The following is a 25,854-nucleotide window of genomic DNA, read 5'->3' as shown; positions in this document are numbered from 1 at the left end:
CCAGAGAAACCCCAAGAACACTGTTTCAAGGTTGAGGGATCCTGAGGTCACTGTAGCAACACGAAAGAGCTCCCTGGACCAAAAATCAACTCGAGATGAGAGGTTAGTCCCTGGCTTCGACTCCAGAGGAATACCACCTTACCACAAGCACCTCAAGAGGAGGCTTCTCTCAGCTCTAGGTATGTGAGAGGGACCCTGAGTTTGCGGCCTCAAGTGGAATGGAGACCGCGATGCCCTGACTCGAAATAAGGCCGGATATCCCTGCAGTGACTTGAATGCAGGCTCGTCTTGCATCTCCCAAGACGAAAGGATGTCTGAATCCCCTGTGGAGACCACAGAGAAAGACCTAGTTCCCCCACCTCATCGCGACCGGAGGCCTCACATCCTTTGAAAACTCCAGAGGTACGCGGAGATCAGTGCCTCCAAAGGAGACGATGCCTGACTCCTCGTGAAACTTGATAGGAGTCCCAGAATTCCTGTGGCACGTGGAAAGGGACCCTGGGTCTCCCGCCTCAGCAGGAGAGGCGTCGCAATTGCCCTGCCAAGCCTCGAGGAGAATCCCGAGTTGTCCCTCGCAAATAGGCAGGAGTCCTGACGTCGCTGAACAAACACGTGGGTGGAAGGGCCATCCCCGTCGTAACTCGAGAATATACCCCAGGTTCCCGCCGCAACTCGAGAAAAACCATGAGACTTCCCCCTCGCCGCGAGATGAGGCCCGATTCCCCTGCACTGCGTGCAGAGCAATTCCGTGTTGCACATCACACATGAAAGGAGCCTTGATTTCCTTGATGGCACTCCAGAGAAACCCCAAGAACACTGTTTCAAGGTTGAGGGATCCTGAGGTCACTGTAGCAACACGAAAGAGCTCCGTGGGCCAAAAATCAACTCGAGATGAGAGGTTAGTCCCTGGCTTCGACTCCAGAGGAATACCACCTTACCACAAGCACCTCAAGAGGAGGCTTCTCTCAGCTGTATGTATGTGAGAGGGACCCTGAGTTTGCGGCCTCAAGTGGAATGGAGACCGCGATGCCCTGACTCGAAATAAGGCCGGATATCCCTGCAGTGACTTGAATGCAGGCTCGTCTTGCATCTCCCAAGACGAAAGGATGTCTGAATCCCCTGTGGAGACCACAGAGAAAGACCTAGTTCCCCACCTCATCGCGACCGGAGGCCTCACATCCTTTGAAAACTCCAGAGGTACGCGGAGATCAGTGCCTCCAAAGGAGACGATGCCTGACTCCTCGTGAAACTTGATAGGAGTCCCAGGATTCCTGTGGCACATGGAAAGGGACCCTTGGTCTCCCGCCTCAGCTGGAGAGGCGTCCCAATTGCCCTGCCAAGCCTCGAGGAGAATCCCGAGTTGTCCCTCGCAACTAGGCAGGAGTCCTGACGTCGCTGAACAAACACGTGGTTGGAAGGGCCATCCCCGTCGTAACTCGAGAATATTCCCCAGGTTCCCGCCGCAACTCGAGAAAAACCATGAGACTTCCCCCTCGCCGCGAGATGAGGCCCGATTCCCCTGCACTGCGTGCAGAGCAATTCCGTGTTGCACATCACACATGAAAGGAGCCTTGATTTCCTTGATGGCACTCCAGAGAAACACCAAGAACACTGTTTCAAGGCTAGAGGGATCCTGAGATCACTCTAGCAACACGAAAGAGCTCCGTGGACCACAAATCAACTCGAGATGAGAGGTTAGTCCCTGGCTTCGACTCCAGAGGAATACCACCTTACCACAAGCACCTCAAGAGGAGGCTTCTCTCAGCTCTAGCTATGTGAGAGGGACCCTGAGTTTGCGGCCTCAAGTGGAATGGACACCGCGATTCCCTGACACGAAATAAGGCCGGATATCCCTGCAGTGACTTGAATGCAGGCTCGTCTTGCATCTCCCAAGACGAAAGGATGTCTGAATCCCCTGTGGAGACCACAGAGAATGACCTAGTTGCCCACCTCATCGCGACCGGAGGCCTCACATCCTTTGAAAACTCCAGAGGTAGGCGGAGATCAGTGCCTCCAAAGGAGACGATGCCTGACTCCTCGTGAAACTTGATAGGAGTCCCAGGATTCCTGTGGCACATGGAAAGGGACCCTTGGTCTCCCACCTCAGCTGGAGAGGCGTCCCAATTGCCCTGCCAAGCCTCGAGGAGAATCCCGAGTTGTCCCTCGCAAATAGGCAGGAGTCCTGATGTCGCTGAACAAACACGTGGTTGGAAGGGCCATCCCAGTCGTAACTCGAGAATATTCCCCAGGTTCCCACCGCAACTCGAGAAAAACCATGAGACTTCCCCCTCGCCGCGAGATGAGGCCCGATTCCCCTGCACTGCGTGCAGAGCAATTCCGTGTTGCACATCACACATGAAAGGAGCCTTGATTTCCTTGATGGCACTCCAGAGAAAACCCAAGAACACTGTTTCAAGGCTAGAGGGATCCTGAGGTCACTGTAGCAACACGAAAGAGCTCCGTGGACCACAAATCAACTCGAGATGAGAGGTTAGTCCCTGGCTTCGACTCCAGAGGAATACTACCTTACCACAAGCACCTCAAGAGGAGGCTTCTCTCAGCTCTAGGTATGTGAGAGGGACCCTGAGTTTGCGGCCTCAAGTGGAATGGAGACCGCGATGCCCTGACGCGAAATAAGGCCGGATATCCCTGCAGTGACTTGAATGCAGGCTCGTCTTGCATCTCCCAAGACGAAAGGATGTCTGGATCCCCTGTGGAGACCACAGAGAATTACCTAGTTCCCCACCTCATCGCGACCGGAGGCCTCACATCCTTTGAAAACTCCAGAGGTACGCGGAGATCAGTGCCTCCAAAGGAGACGATGCCTGACTCCTCGTGAAACTTGATAGGAGTCCCAGGATTCCTGTGGCACGTGGAAAGGGACCCTGGGTCTCCCGCCTAAGCAGGAGAGGCGTCGCAATTGCCCTGCCAAGCCTCGAGGAGAATCCCGAGTTGTCCCTCGCAAATAGGCAGGAGTCCTGACGTCGCTGAACAAACACGTGGTTGGAAGGGCCATCCCAGTCGTAACTCGAGAATATTCCCCAGGTTCCCGCCGCAACTCGAGAAAAACCATGAGACTTCCCCCTCGCCGCGAGATGAGGCCCGATTCCCCTGCACTGCGTGCAGAGCAATTCCGTGTTGCACATCACACATGAAAGAAGCCTTGATTTCCTTGATGGCACTCCAGAGAAACCCCAAGAACACTGTTTCAAGGTTGAGGGATCCTGAGGTCACTGTAGCAACACGAAAGAGCTCCGTGGACCAAAAATCAACTCAAGATGAGAGGTTAGTCCCTGGCTTCGACTCCAGAGGAATACCACCTTACCACAAGCACCTCAAGAGGAGGCTTCTCTCAGCTCTAGGTATGTGAGAGGGACCCTGAGTTTGCGGCCTCAAGTGGAATGGAGACCGCGATGCCCTGACTCGAAATAAGGCCGGATATCCCTGCAGTGACTTGAATGCAGGCTCGTCTTGCATCTCCCAAGACGAAAGGATGTCTGAATCCCCTGTGGAGACCACAGAGAAAGACCTAGTTCCCCACCTCATCGCGACCGGAGGCCTCACATCCTTTGAAAACTCCAGAGGTAGGCGGAGATCAGTGCCTCCAAAGGAGACGATGCCTGACTCCTCGTGAAACTTGATAGGAGTCCCAGGATTCCTGTGGCACGTGGAAAGGGACCCTGGGTCTCCCGCCTCAGCAGGAGAGGCGTCGCAATTGCCCTGCCAAGCCTCGAGGAGAATCCCGAGTTGCCCCTCGCAAATAGGCAGGAGTCCTGACGTCGCTGAACAAACACGTGGGTGGAAGGGCCATCCCCGTCGTAACTCGAGAATATACCCCAGGTTCCCGCCGCAACTCGAGAAAAACCATGAGACTTCCCCCTCGCCGCGAGATGAGGCCCGATTCCCCTGCACTGCGTGCAGAGCAATTCCGTGTTGCACATCACACATGAAAGGAGCCATGATTTCCTTGATGGCACTCCAGAGAAACCCCAAGAACACTGTTTCAAGGTTGAGGGATCCTGAGGTCACTGTAGCAACACGAAAGAGCTCCGTGGGACAAAAATCAACTCGAGATGAGAGGTTAGTCCCTGGCTTCGACTCCAGAGGAATACCACCTTACCACAAGCACCTCAAGAGGAGGCTTCTCTCAGCTCTAGCTATGTGAGAGGGACCCTGAGTTTGCGGCCTCAAGTGGAATGGACACCGCGATTCCCTGACGCGAAATAAGGCCGGATATCCCTGCAGTGACTTGAATGCAGGCTCGTCTTGCATCTCCCAAGACGAAAGGATGTCTGAATCCCCTGTGGAGACCACAGAGAATGACCTAGTTGCCCACCTCATCGCGACCGGAGGCCTCACATCCTTTGAAAACTCCAGAGGTAGGCGGAGATCAGTGCCTCCAAAGGAGACGATGCCTGACTCCTCGTGAAACTTGATAGGAGTCCCAGGATTCCTGTGGAACGTGGAAAGGGACACTTGGTCTCCCGCCTCAGCTGGAGAGGCGTCCCAATTGCCCTGCCAAGCCTCGAGGAGAATCCCGAGTTGTCCCTCGCAACTAGGCAGGAGTCCTGACGTCGCTGAACAAACACGTGGGTGGAAGGGCCATCCCCGTCGTAACTCGAGAATATACCCCAGGTTCCCGCCGCAACTCGAGAAAAACCATGAGACTTCCCCCTCGCCGCGAGATGAGGCCCGATTCCCCTGCACTGCGTGCAGAGCAATTCCGTCTTGCACATCACACATGAAAGGAACCTTGATTTCCTTGATGGCACTCCAGAGAAAACCCAAGAACACTGTTTCAAGGCTAGAGGGATCCTGAGGTCACTGTAGCAACACGAAAGAGCTCCGTGGACCAAAAATCAACTCGAGATGAGAGGTTAGTCCCTGGCTTCGACTCCAGAGGAATACCACCTTACCACAAGCACCTCAAGAGGAGGCTGCTCTCAGCTGTATGTATGTGAGAGGGACCCTGAGTTTGCGGCCTCAAGTGGAATGGAGACCGCGATGCCCTGACGCGAAATAAGGCCGGATATCCCTGCAGTGACTTGAATGCAGGCTCGTCTTGCATCTCCCAAGACGAAAGGATGTCTGGATCCCCTGTGGAGACCACAGAGAATTACCTAGTTCCCCACCTCATCGCGACCGGAGGCCTCACATCCTTTGAAAACTCCAGAGGTACGCGGAGATCAGTGCCTCCAAAGGAGACGATGCCTGACTCCTCGTGAAACTTGATAGGAGTCCCAGGATTCCTGTGGAACGTGGAAAGGGACACTTGGTCTCCCGCCTCAGCTGGAGAGGCGTCCCAATTGCCCTGCCAAGCCTTGAGGAGAATCCCGAGTTGTCCCTCGCAACTAGGCAGGAGTCCTGACGTCGCTGAACAAACACGTGGGTGGAAGGGCCATCCCCGACGTAACTCGAGAATATACCCCAGGTTCCCGCCGCAACTCGAGAAAAACCATGAGACTTCCCCCTCGCCGCGAGATGAGGCCCGATTCCCCTGCACTGCGTGCAGAGCAATTCCGTGTTGCACATCACACATGAAAGGAGCCTTAATTTCCTTGATGGCACTCCAGAGAAACCCCAAGAACACTGTTTCAAGGCTGGAGGGATACTGAGGTCCCTGTAGCAGCATGAAAGAGCTCCGTGGACCATGAATCAACTCGAGATGAGAGGTTAGTCCCTGGCTTCGACTCCTGATGAATACCACCTTACCACAAGCACCTCAAGAGGAGGCTTCTCTCAGCTCTAGGTATGTGAGAGGGACCCTGAGTTTGCGGCCTCAAGTGGAATGGAGACCGCGATGCCCTGACTCGAAATAAGGCCGGATATCCCTGCAGTGACTTGAATGCAGGCTCGTCTTGCATCTCCCAAGACGAAAGGATGTCTGAATCCCCTGTGGAGACCACAGAGAAAGACCTAGTTCCCCACCTCATCGCGACCGGAGGCCTCACATCCTTTGAAAACTCCAGAGGTACGCGGAGATCAGTGCCTCCAAAGGAGACGATGCCTGACTCCTCGTGAAACTTGATAGGAGTCCCAGGATTCCTGTGGCACATGGAAAGGGACCCTTGGTCTCCCGCCTCAGCTGGAGAGGCGTCCCAATTGCCCTGCCAAGCCTCGAGGAGAATCCCGAGTTGTCCCTCGCAACTAGGCAGGAGTCCTGACGTCGCTGAACAAACACGTGGTTGAAAGGGCCATCCCAGTCGTAACTCGAGAATATTCCCCAGGTTCCCGCCGCAATTCGAGAAAAACCATGAGACTTCCCCCTCGCCGCGAGATGAGGCCCGATTCCCCTGCACTGCGTGCAGAGCAATTCCGTGTTGCACATCACACATGAAAGAAGCCTTGATTTCCTTGATGGCACTCCAGAGAAACCCCAAGAACACTGTTTCAAGGTTGAGGGATTCTGAGGTCACAGTAGCAACACGAAAGAGCTCCGTGGAACAAAAATCAACTCGAGATGAGAGGTTAGTCCCTGGCTTCGACTCCAGAGGAATACCACCTTACCACAAGCACCTCAAGAGGAGGCTTCTCTCAGCTCTAGCTATGTGAGAGGGACCCTGAGTTTGCGGCCTCAAGTGGAATGGAGACCGCGATGCCCTGACTCGAAATAAGGCCGGATATCCCTGCAGTGACTTGAATGCAGGCTCGTCTTGCATCTCCCAAGACGAAAGGATGTCTGAATCCCCTGTGGAGACCACAGAGAAAGACCTAGTTCCCCACCTCATCGCGACCGGAGGCCTCACATCCTTTGAAAACTCCAGAGGTACGCGGAGATCAGTGCCTCCAAAGGAGACGATGCCTGACTCCTCGTGAAACTTGATAGGAGTACCAGGATTCCTGTGGCACATGGAAAGGGACCCTTGGTCTCCCGCCTCAGCTGAAGAGGCGTCCCAATTGCCCTGCCAAGCCTCGAGGAGAATCCCGAGTTGTCCCTCGCAACTAGGCAGGAGTCCTGACGTCGCTGAACAAACACGTGGTTGGAAGGGCCATCCCAGTCGTAACTCGAGAATATTCCCCAGGTTCCCGCCGCAACTCGAGAAAAACCATGAGACTTCCCCCTCGCCGCGAGATGAGGCCCGATTCCCCTGCACTGCGTGCAGAGCAATTCCGTGTTGCACATCACACATGAAAGGAGCCTTGATTTCCTTGATGGCACTCCAGAGAAACACCAAGAACACTGTTTCAAAGCTAGAGGAATCCTGAGGTCACTCTAGCAACACGAAAGAGCTCCGTGGACCACAAATCAACTCGAGATGAGAGGTTAGTCCCTGGCTTCGACTCCAGAGGAATACCACCTTACCACAAGCACCTCAAGAGGAGGCTTCTCTCAGCTCTAGGTATGTGAGAGGGACCCTGAGTTTGCGGCCTCAAGTGGAATGGACACCGCGATTCCCTGACGCGAAATAAGGCCGGATATCCCTGCAGTGACTTGAATGCAGGCTCGTCTTGCATCTCCCAAGACGAAAGGATGTCTGAATCCCCTGTGGAGACCACAGAGAATGACCTAGTTGCCCACCTCATCGCGACCAGAGGCCTCACATCCTTTGAAAACTCCAGAGGTTGGCGGAGATCAGTGCCTCCAAAGGAGACGATGCCTGACTTCTCGTGAAACTTGATAGGAGTCCCAGGATTCCTGTGGCACGTGGAAAGGGACACTTGGTCTCCCTCCTCAGCTGGAGAGGCGTCCCAATTGCCCTGCCAAGCCTCGAGGAGAATCCCGAGTTGTCCCTCGCAACTAGGCAGAAGTCCTGACGTCGCTGAACAAACACGTGGGTGGAAGGGCCATCCCCGTCGTAACTCGAGAATATACCCCAGGTTCCCGCCGCAACTCGAGAAAAACCATGAGACTTCCCCCTCGCCGCGAGATGAGGCCCGATTCCCCTGCACTGCGTGCAGAGCAATTCCGTGTTGCACATCACACATGAAAGGAGCCTTGATTTCCTTGATGGCACTCCAGAGAAACCCCAAGAACACTGTTTCAAGGCTGGAGGGATACTGAGGTCCCTGTAGCAGCATGAAAGAGCTCCGTGGACCATGAATCAACTCGAGATGAGAGGTTAGTCCCTAGCTTCGACTCCAGATGAATACCACCTTACCACAAGCACCTCAAGAGGAGGCTTCTCTCAGCTCTAGGTATGTGAGAGGAACCCTGAGTTTGCGGCCTCAAGTGGAATGGAGACCGCGATGCCCTGACTCGAAATAAGGCCGGATATCCCTGCAGTGACTTGAATGCAGGCTCGTCTTGCATCTCCCAAGACGAAAGGATGTCTGAATCCCCTGTGGAGACCACAGAGAAAGACCTAGTTCCCCACCTCATCGCGACCGGAGGCCTCACATCCTTTGAAAACTCCAGAGGTACGCGGAGATCAGTGCCTCCAAAGGAGACGATGCCTGACTCCTCGTGAAACTTGATAGGAGTCCCAGGATTCCTGTGGCATGTGGAAAGGGACCCTTGGTCTCCCACCTCAGCTGGAGAGGCGTCCCAATTGCCCTGCCAAGCCTCGAGGAGAATCCCGAGTTGTCCCTCGCAACTAGGCAGGAGTCCTGGCGTCGCTAAACAAACACGTGGGTGGAAGGGCCATCCCCGTCGTAACTCGAGAATATACCCCAGGTTCCCGCCGCAACTCGAGAAAAACCATGAGACTTCCCCCTCGCCGCGAGATGAGGCCCGATTCCCCTGCACTGCGTGCAGAGCAATTCCGTCTTGCACATCACACATGAAAGGAGCCTTGATTTCCTTGATGGCACTCCAGAGAAAACCCAAGAACACTGTTTCAAGGCTAGAGGGATCCTGAGGTCACTGTAGCAACACGAAAGAGCTCCGTGGACCAAAAATCAACTCGAGATGAGAGGTTAGTCCCTGGCTTCGACTCCAGAGGAATACCACCTTACCACAAGCACCTCAAGAGGAGGCTTCTCTCAGCTCTAGGTATGTGAGAGGGACCCTGAGTTTGCGGCCTCAAGTGGAATGGAGACCGCGATGCCCTGACGCGAAATAAGGCCGGATATCCCTGCAGTGACTTGAATGCAGGCTCGTCTTGCATCTCCCAAGACGAAAGGATGTCTGGATCCCCTGTGGAGACCACAGAGAATGACCTAGTTGCCCACCTCATCGCGACCGGAGGCCTCACATCCTTTGAAAACTCCAGAGGTACGCGGAGATCAGTGCCTCCAAAGGAGACGATGCCTGACTCCTCGTGAAACTTGATAGGAGTACCAGGATTCCTGTGGCACATGGAAAGGGACCCTTGGTCTCCCGCCTCAGCTGGAGAGGCGTCCCAATTGCCCTGCCAAGCCTCGAGGAGAATCCCGAGTTGTCCCTCGCAACTAGGCAGGAGTCCTGCAGTCGCTGAACAAACACGTGGTTGGAAGGGCCATCCCAGTCGTAACTCGAGAATATTCCCCAGGTTCCCGCCGCAACTCGAGAAAAACCATGAGACTTCCCCCTCGCCGCGAGATGAGGCCCGATTCCCCTGCACTGCGTGCAGAGCATTTCCGTGTTGCACATCACACATGAAAGGAGCCTTGATTTCCTTGATGTCACTCCAGAGAAACACCAAGAACACTGTTTCAAAGCTAGAGGAATCCTGAGGTCACTCTAGCAACACGAAAGAGCTCCGTGGACCACAAATCAACTCGAGATGAGAGGTTAGTCCCTGGCTTCGACTCCAGAGGAATACCACCTTACCACAAGCACCTCAAGAGGAGGCTTCTCTCAGCTCTAGGTATGTGAGAGGGACCCTGAGTTTGCGGCCTCAAGTGGAATGGACACCGCGATTCCCTGACGCGAAATAAGGCCGGATATCCCTGCAGTGACTTGAATGCAGGCTTGTCTTGCATCTCCCAAGACGAAAGGATGTCTGAATCCCCTGTGGAGACCACAGAGAATGACCTAGTTGCCCACCTCATCGCGACCGGAGGCCTCACATCCTTTGAAAACTCCAGAGGTAGGCGGAGATCAGTGCCTCCAAAGGAGACGATGCCTGACTTCTCGTGAAACTTGATAGGAGTCCCAGGATTCCTGTGGCACGTGGAAAGGGACACTTGGTCTCCCGCCTCAGCTGGAGAGGCGTCCCAATTGCCCTGCCAAGCCTCGAGGAGAATCCCGAGTTATCCCTCGCAACTAGGCAGAAGTCCTGACGTCGCTGAACAAACACGTGGGTGGAAGGGCCATCCCCGTCGTAACTCGAGAATATACCCCAGGTTCCCGCCGCAACTCGAGAAAAACCATGAGACTTCCCCCTCGCCGCGAGATGAGGCCCGATTCCCCTGCACTGCGTGCAGAGCAATTCCGTGTTGCACATCACACATGAAAGGAGCCTTGATTTCCTTGATGGCACTCCAGAGAAACCCCAAGAACACTGTTTCAAGGCTGGAGGGATACTGAGGTCCCTGTAGCAGCACGAAAGAGCTCCATGGACCATGAATCAACTCGAGATGAGAGGTTAGTCCCTAGCTTCGACTCCAGATGAATACCACCTTACCACAAGCACCTCAAGAGGAGGCTTCTCTCAGCTCTAGGTATGTGAGAGGAACCCTGAGTTTGCGGCCTCAAGTGGAATGGAGACCGCGATGCCCTGACTCGAAATAAGGCCGGATATCCCTGCAGTGACTTGAATGCAGGCTCGTCTTGCATCTCCCAAGACGAAAGGATGTCTGAATCCCCTGTGGAGACCACAGAGAAAGACCTAGTTCCCCACCTCATCGCGACCGGAGGCCTCACATCCTTTGAAAACTCGAGAGGTACGCGGAGATCAGTGCCTCCAAAGGAGACGATGCCTGACTCCTCGTGAAACTTGATAGGAGTCCCAGGATTCCTGTGGCACGTGGAAAGGGACTCTTGGTCTCCCGCCTCAGCTGGAGAGGCGTCCCAATTGCCCTGCCAAGCCTCGAGGAGAATCCCGAGTTGTCCCTCGCAACTAGGCAGGAGTCCTGGCGTCGCTAAACAAACACGTGGGTGGAAGGGCCATCCCCGTCGTAACTCGAGAATATACCCCAGGTTCCCGCCGCAACTCGAGAAAAACCATGAGACTTCCCCCTCGCCGCGAGATGAGGCCCGATTCCCCTGCACTGCGTGCAGAGCAATTCCGTCTTGCACATCACACATGAAAGGAGCCTTGATTTCCTTGATGGCACTCCAGAGAAAACCCAAGAACACTGTTTCAAGGCTAGAGGGATCCTGAGGTCACTGTAGCAACACGAAAGAGCTCCGTGGACCAGAAATCAACTCGAGATGAGAGGTTAGTCCCTGGCTTCGACTCCAGAGGAATACCACCTTAACACAAGCACCTCAAGAGGAGGCTTCTCTCAGCTGTATGTATGTGAGAGGGACCCTGAGTTTGCGGCCTCAAGTGGAATGGAGACCGCGATGCCCTGACGCGAAATAAGGCCGGATATCCCTGCAGTGACTTGAATGCAGGCTCGTCTTGCATCTCCCAAGACGAAAGGATGTCTGGATCCCCTGTGGAGACCACAGAGAATGACCTAGTTGCCCACCTCATCGCGACCGGAGGCCTCACATTCTTTGAAAACTCCAGAGGTACGCGGAGATCAGTGCCTCCAAAGGAGACGATGCCTGACTCCTCGTGAAACTTGATAGGAGTCCCAGGATTCCTGTGGCACGTGGAAAGGGACACTTGGTCTCCCGCCTCAGCTGGAGAGGCGTCCCAATTGCCCTGCCAAGCCTCGAGGAGAATCCCGAGTTGTCCCTCGCAACTAGGCAGGAGTACTGACGTCGCTGAACAAACACGTGGTTGGAAGGGCCATCCCCGTCGTAACTCGAGAATATACCCCAGGTTCCCGCCGCAACTCGAGAAAAACCATGAGACTTCCCCCTCGCCGCGAGATGAGGCCCGATTCCCCTGCACTGCGTGCAGAGCAATTCCGTGTTGCACATCACACATGAAAGGAGCCTTGATTTCCTTGATGGCACTCCAGAGAAACCCCAAGAACACTGTTTCAAGGTTGAGGGATCCTGAGGTCACTGTAGCAACACGAAAGAGCTCCGTGGACCACAAATCAACTCGAGATGAGAGGTTAGTCCCTGGCTTCGACTCCAGAGGAATACCACCTTACCACAAGCACCTCAAGAGGAGGCTTCTCTCAGCTCTAGGTATGTGAGAGGGACCCTGAGTTTGCGGCCTCAAGTGGAATGGAGACCGCGATGCCCTGACTCGAAATAAGGCCGGATATCCCTGCAGTGACTTGAATGCAGGCTCGTCTTGCATCTCCCAAGACGAAAGGATGTCTGAATCCCCTGTGGAGACCACAGAGAAAGACCTAGTTCCCCACCTCATCGCGACCGGAGGCCTCACATCCTTTGAAAACTCCAGAGGTACGCGGAGATCAGTGCCTCCAAAGGAGACGATGCCTGACTCCTCGTGAAACTTGATAGGAGTCCCAGGATTCCTGTGGCACATGGAAAGGGACCCTTGGTCTCCCGCCTCAGCTGGAAAGGCGTCCCAATTGCCCTGCCAAGCCTCGAGGAGAATCCCGAGTTGTCCCTCGCAACTAGGCAGGAGTCCTGACGTCGCTGAACAAACATGTGGTTGGAAGGGCCATCCCAGTCGTAACTCGAGAATATTCCCCAGGTTCCCGCCGCAACTCGAGAAAAACCATGAGACTTCCCCCTCGCCGCGAGATGAGGCCCGATTCCCCTGCACTGCGTGCAGAGCAATTTCGTCTTGCACATCACACATGAAAGGAGCCTTGATTTCCTTGATGGCACTCCAGAGAAACACCAAGAACACTGTTTCAAGGCTAGAGGGATCCTGAGGTCACTCTAGCAACACGAAAGAGCTCCGTGGACCACAAATCAACTCGAGATGAGAGGTTAGTCCCTGGCTTCGACTCCAGAGGAATACCACCTTACCACAAGCACCTCAAGAGGAGGCGTCTCTCAGCTCTAGCTATGTGAGAGGGACCCTGAGTTTGCGGCCTCAAGTGGAATGGACACCGCGATTCCCTGACGCGAAATAAGGCCGGATATCCCTGCAGTGACTTGAATGCAGGCTCGTCTTGCATCTCCCAAGACGAAAGGATGTCTGAATCCCCTGTGGAGACCACAGAGAATGACCTAGTTGCCCACCTCATCGCGACCGGAGGCCTCACATCCTTTGAAAACTCCAGAGGTAGGCGGAGATCAGTGCCTCCAAAGGAGACGATGCCTGACTCCTCGTGAAACTTGATAGGAGTCCCAGGATTCCTGTGGCACGTGGAAAGGGACACTTGGTCTCCCGCCTCAGCTGGAGAGGCGTCCCAATTGCCCTGCCAAGCCTCGAGGAGAATCCTGAGTTGTCCCTCGCAACTAGACAGGAGTCCTGACGTCGCTGAACAAACACGTGGGTGGAAGGGCCATCCCCGACGTAACTCGAGAATATACCCCAGGTTCCCGCCGCAACTCGAGAAAAACCATGAGACTTCCCCCTCGCCGCGAGATGAGGCCCGATTCCCCTGCACTGCGTGCAGAGCAATTCCGTGTTGCACATCACACATGAAAGGAGCCTTGATTTCCTTGATGGCACTCCAGAGAAACCCCAAGAACACTGTTTCAAGGCTGGAGGGATACTGAGGTCCCTGTAGCAGCATGAAAGAGCTCTGTGGACCATGAATCAACTCGAGATGAGAGGTTAGTCCCTGGCTTCGACTCCAGATGAATACCACCTTACCACAAGCACCTCAAGAGGAGGCTTCTCTCAGCTCTAGGTATGTGAGAGGGACCCTGAGTTTGCGGCCTCAAGTGGAATGGAGACCGCGATGCCCTGACTCGAAATAAGGCCGGATATCCCTGCAGTGACTTGAATGCAGGCTCGTCTTGCATCTCCCAAGACGAAAGGATGTCTGAATCCCCTGTGGAGACCACAGAGAAAGACCTAGTTCCCCACCTCATCGCGACCGGAGGCCTCACATCCTTTGAAAACTCCAGAGGTAGGCGGAGATCAGTGCCTCCAAAGGAGACGATGCCTGACTCCTCGTGAAACTTGATAGGAGTCCCAGGATTCCTGTGGCACGTGGAAAGGGACCCTTGGTCTCCCACCTCAGCTGGAGAGGCGTCCCAATTGCCCTGCCAAGCCTCGAGGAGAATCCCGAGTTGTCCCTCGCAACTAGGCAGGAGTCCTGGCGTCGCTAAACAAACACGTGGGTGGAAGGGCCATCCCCGTCGTAACTCGAGAATATACCCCAGGTTCCCGCCGCAACTCGAGAAAAACCATGAGACTTCCCCCTCGCCGCGAGATGAGGCCCGATTCCCCTGCACTGCGTGCAGAGCAATTCCGTCTTGCACATCACACATGAAAGGAGCCTTGATTTCCTTGATGGCACTCCAGAGAAAACCCAAGAACACTGTTTCAAGGCTAGAGGGATCCTGAGGTCACTGTAGCAACACGAAAGAGCTCCGTGGACCAAAAATCAACTCGAGATGAGAGGTTAGTCCCTGGCTTCGACTCCAGAGGAATACCACCTTACCACAAGCACCTCAAGAGGAGGCTTCTCTCAGCTCTAGGTATGTGAGAGGGACCCTGAGTTTGCGGCCTCAAGTGGAATGGAGACCGCGATGCCCTGACGCGAAATAAGGCCGGATATCCCTGCAGTGACTTGAATGCAGGCTCGTCTTGCATCTCCCAAGACGAAAGGATGTCTGGATCCCCTGTGGAGACCACAGAGAATTACCTAGTTCCCCACCTCATCGCGACCGGAGGCCTCACATCCTTTGAAAACTCCAGAGGTACGCAGAGATCAGTGCCTCCAAAGGAGACGATGCCTGACTCCTCGTGAAACTTGATAGGAGTCCCAGGATTCCTGTGGCACGTGGAAAGGGACCCTGGGTCTCCCGCCTAAGCAGGAGAGGCGTCGCAATTGCCCTGCCAAGCCTCGAGGAGAATCCCGAGTTGTCCCTCGCAAATAGGCAGGAGTCCTGCAGTCGCTGAACAAACACGTGGTTGGAAGGGCCATCCCAGTCGTAACTCGAGAATATTCCCCAGGTTCCCGCCGCAACTCGAGAAAAACCATGAGACTTCCCCCTCGCCGCGAGATGAGGCCCGATTCCCCTGCACTGCGTGCAGAGCAATTCCGTGTTGCACATCACACATGAAAGAAGCCTTGATTTCCTTGATGGCACTCCAGAGAAACCCCAAGAACACTGTTTCAAGGTTGAGGGATCCTGAGGTCACTGTAGCAACACGAAAGAGCTCCCTGGACCAAAAATCAACTCGAGATGAGAGGTTAGTCCCTGGCTTCGACTCCAGAGGAATACCACCTTACCACAAGCACCTCAAGAGGAGGCTTCTCTCAGCTCTAGGTATGTGAGAGGGACCCTGAGTCTGCGGCCTCAAGTGGAATGGAGACCGCGATGCCCTGACTCGAAATAAGGCCGGATATCCCTGCAGTGACTTGAATGCAGGCTCGTCTTGCATCTCCCAAGACGAAAGGATGTCTGAATCCCCTGTGGAGACCACAGAGAAAGACCTAGTTCCCCACCTCATCGCGACCGGAGGCCTCACATCCTTTGAAAACTCCAGAGGTAGGCGGAGATCAGTGCCTCCAAAGGAGACGATGCCTGACTCCTCGTGAAACTTGATAGGAGTCCCAGGATTCCTGTGGCACGTGGAAAGGGACACTGGGTCTCCCGCCTCAGCAGGAGAGGCGTCCCAATTGCCCTGCCAAGCCTCGAGGAGAATCCCGAGTTGTCCCTCGCAACTAGGCAGGAGTCCTGACGTCGCTGAACAAACACGTGGGTGGAAGGGCCATCCCCGTCGTAACTCGAGAATATACCCCAGGTTCCCGCCGCAACTCGAGAAAAACCATGAGACTTCCCCCTCGCCGCGAGATGAGGCCCGATTCCCCTGCACTGCGTGCAGAGCAATTCCGTGTTGCACATCACACATGAAAGGAGCCTTGATTTCCTTGATGGCACTCCAGAGAAACACCAAGAACACTGTTTCAAGGCTAGAGGGATCCTGAGGTCACTCTAGCAACACGAAAGAGCTCCGTGGACCACAAATCAACTCGAGATGAGAGGTTAGTCCCTGGCTTCGACTCCAGAGGAATACCACCTTACCACAAGCACCTCAAGAGGAGGCTTCTCTCAGCTCTAGCTATGTGATAGGGACCCTGAGTTTGCGGCCTCAAGTGGAATGGACACCGCGATTCCCTGACGCGAAATAAGGCCGGATATCCCTGCAGTGACTTGAATGCAGGCTCGTCTTGCATCTCCCAAGACGAAAGGATGTCTGAATCCCCTGTGGAGACCACAGAGAATGACCTAGTTGCCCACCTCATCGCGACCGGAGGCCTCACATCCTTTGAAAACTCCAGAGGTAGGCGGAGATCAGTGCCTCCAAAGGAGACGATGCCTGACTCCTCGTGAAACTTGATAGGAGTCCCAGGATTCCTGTGGCACGTGGAAAGGGACACTTGGTCTCGCGCCTCAGCTGGAGAGGCGTCCCAATTGCCCTACCAAGCCTCGAGGAGAATCCCGAGTTGTCCCTCGCAACTAGGCAGGAGTCCTGACGTCGCTGAACAAACACGTGGGTGGAAGGGCCATCCCCGACGTAACTCGAGAATATACCCCAGGTTCCCGCCGCAACTCGAGAAAAACCATGAGACTTCCCCCTCGCCGCGAGATGAGGCCCGATTCCCCTGCACTGCGTGCAGAGCAATTCCGTGTTGCACATCACACATGAAAGGAGCCTTGATTTCCTTGATGGCACTCCAGAGAAACCCCAAGAACACTGTTTCAAGGCTGCAGGGATACTGAGGTCCCTGTAGCAGCATGAAAGAGCTCCGTGGACCATGAATCAACTCGAGATGAGAGGTTAGTCCCTGGCTTCGACTCCAGATGAATACCACCTTACCACAAGCACCTCAAGAGGAGGCTTCTCTCAGCTCTAGGTATGTGAGAGGGACCCTGAGTTTGCGGCCTCAAGTGGAATGGAGACCGCGATGCCCTGACTCGAAATAAGGCCGGATATCCCTGCAGTGACTTGAATGCAGGCTCGTCTTGCATCTCCCAAGACGAAAGGATGTCTGAATCCCCTGTGGAGACCATAGAGAAAGACCTACTTCCCCACCTCATCGCGACCGGAGGCCTCACATCCTTTGAAAACTCCAGAGGTACGCGGAGATCAGTGCCTCCAAAGGAGACGATGCCTGACTCCTCGTGAAACTTGATAGGAGTCCCAGGATTCCTGTGGCACGTGGAAAGGGACCCTTGGTCTCCCACCTCAGCTGGAGAGGCGTCCCAATTGCCCTGCCAAGCCTCGAGGAGAATCCCGAGTTGTCCCTTCCAACTAGGCAGGAGTCCTGGCGTCGCTAAACAAACACGTGGGTGGAAGGGCCATCCCCGTCGTAACTCGAGAATATACCCCAGGTTCCCGCCGCAACTCGAGAAAAACCATGAGACTTCCCCCTCGCCGCGAGCTGAGGCCCGATTCCCCTGCACTGCGTGCAGAGCAATTCCGTCTTGCACATCACACATGAAAGGAGCCTTGATTTCCTTGATGGCACTCCAGAGAAAACCCAAGAACACTGTTTCAAGGCTAGAGGGATCCTGAGGTCACTGTAGCAACACGAAAGAGCTCCGTGGACCAAAAATCAACTCGAGATGAGAGGTTAGTCCCTGGCTTCGACTCCAGAGGAATACCACCTTACCACAAGCACCTCAAGAGGAGGCTTCTCTCAGCTCTAGGTATGTGAGAGGGACCCTGAGTTTGCGGCCTCAAGTGGAATGGAGACCGCGATGCCCTGACGCGAAATAAGGCCGGATATCCCTGCAGTGACTTGAATGCAGGCTCGTCTTGCATCTCCCAAGACGAAAGGATGTCTGGATCCCCTGTGGAGACCACAGAGAATTACCTAGTTCCCCACCTCATCGCGACCGGAGGCCTCACATCCTTTGAAAACTCCAGAGGTACGCGGAGATCAGTGCCTCCAAAAGAGACGATGCCTGACTCCTCGTGAAACTTGATAGGAGTCCCAGGATTCCTGTGGCACGTGGAAAGGGACCCTGGGTCTCCCGCCTAAGCAGGAGAGGCGTCCCAATTGCCCTGCCAAGCCTCGAGGAGAATCCCGAGTTGTCCCTCGCAAATAGGCAGGAGTCCTGACGTCGCTGAACAAACACGTGGTTGGAAGGGCCATCCCAGTCGTAACTCGAGAATATTCCCCAGGTTCCCGCCGCAACTCGAGAAAAACCATGAGACTTCCCCCTCGCCGCGCGATGAGGCCCGATTCCCCTGCACTGCGTGCAGAGCAATTCCGTGTTGCACATCACACATGAAAGAAGCCTTGATTTCCTTGATGGCACTCCAGAGAAACCCCAAGAACACTGTTTCAAGGTTGAGGGATCCTGAGGTCACTGTAGCAACACGAAAGAGCTCCCTGGACCAAAAATCAACTCGAGATGAGAGGTTAGTCCCTGGCTTCGACTCCAGAGGAATACCACCTTACCACAAGCACCTCAAGAGGAGGCTTCTCTCAGCTCTAGGTATGTGAGAGGGACCCTGAGTTTGCGGCCTCAAGTGGAATGGAGACCGCGATGCCCTGACTCGAAATAAGGCCGGATATCCCTGCAGTGACTTGAATGCAGGCTCGTCTTGCATCTCCCAAGACGAAAGGATGTCTGAATCCCCGGTGGAGACCACAGAGAAAGACCTAGTTCCCCACCTCATCGCGACCGGAGGCCTCACATCCTTTGAAAACTCCAGAGGTAGGCGGAGATCAGTGCCTCCAAAGGAGACGATGCCTGACTCCTCGTGAAACTTGATAGGAGTCCCAGGATTCCTGTGGCACGTGGAAAGGGACCCTGGGTCTCCCGCCTCAGCAGGAGAGGCGTCCCAATTGCCCTGCCAAGCCTCGAGGAGAATCCCGAGTTGTCCCTCGCAACTAGGCAGGAGTCCTGACGTCGCTGAACAAACACGTGGGTGGAAGGGCCATCCCCGTCGTAACTCGAGAATATACCCCAGGTTCCCGCCGCAACTCGAGAAAAACCATGAGACTTCCCCCTCGCCGCGAGATGAGGCCCGATTCCCCTGCACTGAGTGCAGAGCAATTCCGTGTTGCACATCACACATGAAAGGAGCCTTGATTTCCTTGATGGCACTCCAGAGAAACACCAAGAACACTGTTTCAAGGCTAGAGGGATCCTGAGGTCACTCTAGCAACACGAAAGAGCTCCGTGGACCACAAATCAACTCGAGATGAGAGGTTAGTCCCTGGCTTCGACTCCAGAGGAATACCACCTTACCACAAGCACCTCAAGAGGAGGCTTCTCTCAGCTCTAGCTATGTGATAGGGACCCTGAGTTTGCGGCCTCAAGTGGAATGGACACCGCGATTCCCTGACGCGAAATAAGGCCGGATATCCCTGCAGTGACTTGAATGCAGGCTCGTCTTGCATCTCCCAAGACGAAAGGATGTCTGAATCCCCTGTGGAGACCACAGAGAATGACCTAGTTGCCCACCTCATCGCGACCGGAGGCCTCACATCCTTTGAAAACTCCAGAGGTAGGCGGAGATCAGTGCCTCCAAAGGAGACGATGCCTGACTCCTCGTGAAACTTGATAGGAGTCCCAGGATTCCTGTGGAACGTGGAAAGGGACACTTGGTCTCCCGCCTCAGCTGGAGAGGCGTCCCAATTGCCCTACCAAGCCTCGAGGAGAATCCCGAGTTGTCCCTCGCAACTAGGCAGGAGTCCTGACGTCGCTGAACAAACACGTGGGTGGAAGGGCCATCCCCGACGTAACTCGAGAATATACCCCAGGTTCCCGCCGCAACTCGAGAAAAACCATGAGACTTCCCCCTCGCCGCGAGATGAGGCCCGATTCCCCTGCACTGCGTGCAGAGCAATTCCGTGTTGCACATCACACATGAAAGGAGCCTTGATTTCCTTGATGGCACTCCAGAGAAACCCCAAGAACACTGTTTCAAGGCTGGAGGGATACTGAGGTCCCTGTAGCAGCATGAAAGAGCTCCGTGGACCATGAATCAACTCGAGATGAGAGGTTAGTCCCTGGCTTCGACTCCAGATGAATACCACCTTACCACAAGCACCTCAAGAGGAGGCTTCTCTCAGCTCTAGGTATGTGAGAGGGACCCTGAGTTTGCGGCCTCAAGTGGAATGGAGACCGCGATGCCCTGACTCGAAATAAGGCCGGATATCCCTGCAGTGACTTGAATGCAGGCTCGTCTTGCATCTCCCAAGACGAAAGGATGTCTGAATCCCCTGTGGAGACCACAGAGAAAGACCTACTTCCCCACCTCATCGCGACCGGAGGCCTCACATCCTTTGAAAACTCCAGAGGTACGCGGAGATCAGTGCCTCCAAAGGAGACGATGCCTGACTCCTCGTGAAACTTGATAGGAGTCCCAGGATTCCTGTGGCACGTGGAAAGGGACCCTTGGTCTCCCACCTCAGCTGGAGAGGCGTCCCAATTGCCCTGCCAAGCCTCGAGGAGAATCCCGAGTTGTCCCTCGCAACTAGGCAGGAGTCCTGGCGTCGCTAAACAAACACGTGGGTGGAAGGGCCATCCCCGTCGTAACTCGAGAATATACCCCAGGTTCCCGCCGCAACTCGAGAAAAACCATGAGACTTCCCCCTCGCCGCGAGATGAGGCCCGATTCCCCTGCACTGCGTGCAGAGCAATTCCGTCTTGCACATCACACATGAAAGGAGCCTTGATTTCCTTGATGGCACTCCAGAGAAAACCCAAGAACACTGTTTCAAGGCTAGAGGGATCCTGAGGTCACTGTAGCAACACGAAAGAGCTCCGTGGACCAAAAATCAACTCGAGATGAGAGGTTAGTCCCTGGCTTCGACTCCAGAGGAATACCACCTTCCACAAGCACTTCAAGAGGAGGCTGCTCTCAGCTGTATGTATGTGAGAGGGACCCTGAGTTTGCGGCCTCAAGTGGAATGGAGACCGCGATGCCCTGACGCGAAATAAGGCCGGATATCCCTGCAGTGACTTGAATGCAGGCTCGTCTTGCATCTCCCAAGACGAAAGGATGTCTGGATCCCCTGTGGAGACCACAGAGAATTACCTAGTTCCCCACCTCATCGCGACCGGAGGCCTCACATCCTTTGAAAACTCCAGAGGTACGCGGAGATCAGTGCCTCCAAAGGAGACGATGCCTGACTCCTCGTGAAACTTGATAGGAGTCCCAGGATTCCTGTGGCACGTGGAAAGGGACCCTGGGTCTCCCGCCTCAGCAGGAGAGGCGTCGCAATTGCCCTGCCAAGCCTCGAGGAGAATCCCGAGTTGTCCCTCGCAAATAGGCAGGAGTCCTGACGTCGCTGAACAAACACGTGGTTCGAAGGGCCATCCCAGTCGTAACTCGAGAATATTCCCCAGGTTCCCGCCGCAACTCGAGAAAAACCATGAGACTTCCCCCTCGCCGCGAGATGAGGCCCGATTCCCCTGCACTGCGTGCAGAGCAATTCCGTGTTGCACATCACACATGAAAGAAGCCTTGATTTCCTTGATGGCACTCCAGAGAAACCCCAAGAACACTGTTTCAAGGTTGAGGGATCCTGAGGTCACTGTAGCAACACGAAAGAGCTCCGTGGACCAAAAATCAACTCGAGATGAGAGGTTAGTCCCTGGCTTCGACTCCAGAGGAATACCACCTTACCACAAGCACCTCAAGAGGAGGCTTCTCTCAGCTCTAGGTATGTGAGAGGGACCCTGAGTTTGCGGCCTCAAGTGGAATGGAGACCGCGATGCCCTGACTCGAAATAAGGCCGGATATCCCTGCAGTGACTTGAATGCAGGCTCGTCTTGCATCTCCCAAGACGAAAGGATGTCTGAATCCCCTGTGGAGACCACAGAGAAAGACCTAGTTCCCCACCTCATCGCGACCGGAGGCCTCACATCCTTTGAAAACTCCAGAGGTAGGCGGAGATCAGTGCCTCCAAAGGAGACGATGCCTGACTCCTCGTGAAACTTGATAGGAGTCCCAGGATTCCTGTGGCACGTGGAAAGGGACCCTGGGTCTCCCGCCTCAGCAGGAGAGGCGTCGCAATTGCCCTGCCAAGCCTCGAGGAGAATCCCGAGTTGTCCCTCGCAAATAGGCAGGAGTCCTGACGTCACTGAACAAACACGTGGGTGGAAGGGCCATCCCCGTCGTAACTCGAGAATATACCCCAGGTTCCCGCCGCAACTCGAGAAAAACCATGAGACTTCCCCTTCGCCGCGAGATGAGGCCCGATTCCCCTGCACTGCGTGCAGAGCAATACCGTGTTGCACATCACACATGAAAGGAGCCTTGATTTCCTTGATGGCACTCCAGAGAAACCCCAAGAACACTGTTTCAAGGTTGAGGGATCCTGAGGTCACTGTAGCAACACGAAAGAGCTCCGTGGGCCAAAAATCAACTCGAGATGAGAGGTTAGTCCCTGGCTTCGACTCCAGAGGAATACCACCTTACCACAAGCACCTCAAGAGGAGGCTTCTCTCAGCTGTATGTATGTGAGAGGGACCCTGAGTTTGCGGCCTCAAGTGGAATGGAGACCGCGATGCCCTGACTCGAAATAAGGCCGGATATCCCTGCAGTGACTTGAATGAAGGCTCGTCTTGCATCTCCCAAGACGAAAGGATGTCTGAATCCCCTGTGGAGACCACAGAGAAAGACCTAGTTCCCCACCTCATCGCGACCGGAGGCCTCACATCCTTTGAAAACTCCAGAGGTACGCGGAGATCAGTGCCTCCAAAGGAGACGATGCCTGACTCCTCGTGAAACTTGATAGGAGTCCCAGGATTCCTGTGGCACATGGAAAGGGACCCTTGGTCTCCCGCCTCAGCTGGAGAGGCGTCCCAATTGCCCTGCCAAGCCTCAAGGAGAATCCCGAGTTGTCCCTCGCAACTAGGCAGGAGTCCTGACGTCGCTGAACAAACACGTGGTTGGAAGGGCCATCCCAGTCGTAACTCGAGAATATTCCCCAGGTTCCCGCCGCAATTAGAGAAAAATCATGAGACTTCCCCCTCGCCGCGAGATGAGGCCCGATTCCCCTGCACTGCGTGCAGAGCAATTCCGTGTTGCACATCACACATGAAAGAAGCCTTGATTTCCTTGATGGCACTCCAGAGAAACCCCAAGAACACTGTTTCAAGGTTGAGGGATTCTGAGGTCACTGTAGCAACACGAAAGAGCTCCGTGGAACAAAAATCAACTCGAGATGAGAGGTTAGTCCCTGGCTTTGACTCCAGAGGAATACCACCTTACCACAAGCACCTCAAGAGGAGGCTTCTCTCAGCTCTAGGTATGTGAGAGGGACCCTGAGTTTGCGGCCTCAAGTGGAATGGAGACCGCGATGCCCTGACTCGAAATAAGGCCGGATATCCCTGCAGTGACTTGAATGCAGGCTCGTCTTGCATCTCCCAAGACGAAAGGATGTCTGAATCCCCTGTGGAGACCACAGAGAAAGACCTAGTTCCCCACCTCATCGCGACCGGAGGCCTCACATCCTTTGAAAACTCCAGAGGTACGCGGAGATCAGTGCCTCCAAAGGAGACGATGCCTGACTCCTCGTGAAACTTGATAGGAGTCCCAGGATTCCTGTGGCACGTGGAAAGGGACCCTGGGTCTCCCGCCTCAGCAGGAGAGGCGTCGCAATTGCCCTGCCAAGCCTCGAGGAGAATCCCGAGTTGTCCCTCGCAAATAGGCAGGAGTCCTGACGTCGCTGAACAAACACGTGGGTGGAAGGGCCATCCCCGTCGTAACTCGAGAATATACCCCAGGTTCCCGCCGCAAATCGAGAAAAACCATGAGACTTCCCCCTCGCCGCGAGATGAGGCCCGATTCCCCTGCACTGCGTGCAGAGCAATTCCGTGTTGCACATCACACATGAAAGAAGCCTTGATTTCCTTGATGGCACTCCAGAGAAACCCCAAGAACACTGTTTCAAGGTTGAGGGATCCTGAGGTCCCTGTAGCAACACGAAAGAGCTCCGTGGACCAAAAATCAACTCGAGATGAGAGGTTAGTCCCTGGCTTCGACTCCAGAGGAATACCACCTTACCACAAGCACCTCAAGAGGAGGCTTCTCTTAGCTCTAGCTATGTGAGAGGGACCCTTAGTTTGCGGCCTCAAGTGGAATGGAGACCGCGATGCCCTGACTCGAAATAAGGCCGGATATCCCTGCAGTGACTTGAATGCAGGCTCGTCTTGCATCTCCCAAGACGAAAGGATGTCTGAATCCCCTGTGGAGAACACAGAGAAAACCTAGTTCCCCACCTCATCGCGACCGGAGGCCTCACATCCTTTGAAAACTCCAGAGGTACGCGGAGATCAGTGCCTCCAAAGGAGACGATGCCTGACTCCTCGTGAAACTTGATAGGAGTCCCAGGATTCCTGTGGCACATGGAAAGGGACCCTTGGTCTCCCGCCTCAGCTGGAGAGGCGTCCCAATTGCCCTGCCAAGCCTCGAGGAGAATCCCGAGTTGACCCTCGCAACTAGGCAGGAGTCCTGACGTCGCTGAACAAACACGTGGGTGGAAGGGCCATCCCCGTCGTAACTCGAGAATATTCCCCAGGTTCCCGCCGCAACTCGAGAAAAACCATGAGACTTCCCCCTCGCCGCGAGATGAGGCCCGATTCCCCTGCACTGCGTGCAGAGCAATTCCGTGTTGCACATCACACATGAAAGGAGCCTTGATTTCCTTGATGGCACTCCAGAGAAACCCCAAGAACACTGTTTCAAGGCTAGAGGGATCCTGAGGTCACTGTAGCAACACGAAAGAGCTCCGTGGACCATGAATCAACTCGAGATGAGAGGTCAGTCCCTGGCTTCGACTCCAGAGGAATATCACCTTACCACAAGCACCTCAAGAGGAGGCTTCTCTCAGCTCTAGCTATGTGAGAGGGACCCTGAGTTTGCGGCCTCAAGTGGAATGGACACCGCGATTCCCTGATCCGAAATAAGGCCGGATATCCCTGCAGTGACTTGAATGCAGGCTCGTCTTGCATCTCCCAAGACGAAAGGATATCTGAATCCCCTGTGGAGACCACAGAGAATGACCTAGTTCCCCACCTCATCGCGACCGCAGGCCTCACATCCTTTGAAAACTCCAGAGGTACGCGGAGATCAGTGCCTCCAAAGGAGACGATGCCTGACTCCTCGTGAAACTTGATAGGAGTCCCAGGATTCCTGTGGCACGTGGAAAATGACACTTGGTCTCCCACCTCAGCTGGAGAGGCGTCCCAATTGCCCTGCCAAGCCTCGAGGAGAATCCCGAGTTGTCCCTCGCAACTAGGCAGGAGTCCTGGCGTCGCTAAACAAACACGTGGGTGGAAGGGCCTTCCCCGTCGTAACTCGAGAATATACCCCAGGTTCCCGCCGCAACTCGAGAAAAACCATGAGACTTCCCCCTCGCCGCGAGATGAGGCCCGATTCCCCTGCACTGCGTGCAGAGCAATTTCGTCTTGCACATCACACATGAAAGGAGCCTTGATTTCCTTGGTGGCACTCCAGAGAAACCCCAAGAACACTGTTTCAAGGCTGGAGGGATCCTGAGGTCCCTGTAGCAGCACGAAAGAGCTCCATGGACCATGAATCAACTCGAGATGAGAGGTTAGTCCCTGGCTTCGACTCCAGAGGAATACCACCTTACCACAAGCACCTCAAGAGGAGGCTTCTCTCAGCTCTAGGTATGTGAGAGGGACCCTGAGTTTGCGGCCTCAAGTGGAATGGAGACCGCGATGCCCTGACTCGAAATAAGGCCGGATATCCCTGCAGTGACTTGAATGCAGGCTCGTCTTGCATCTCCCAAGATGAAAGGATGTCTGAATCCCCTGTGGAGACCACAGAGAATGACCTAGTTCCCCACCTCATGGCGACCGGAGGCCTCACATCCTTTGAAAAC

Source organism: Cervus elaphus, chromosome 10 (assembly GCF_910594005.1).
Source record: "Cervus elaphus chromosome 10, mCerEla1.1, whole genome shotgun sequence".
NCBI classification, from domain to species: Eukaryota; Metazoa; Chordata; class Mammalia; order Artiodactyla; family Cervidae; genus Cervus; species Cervus elaphus.
This window is presented reverse-complemented; position numbering follows the sequence as displayed.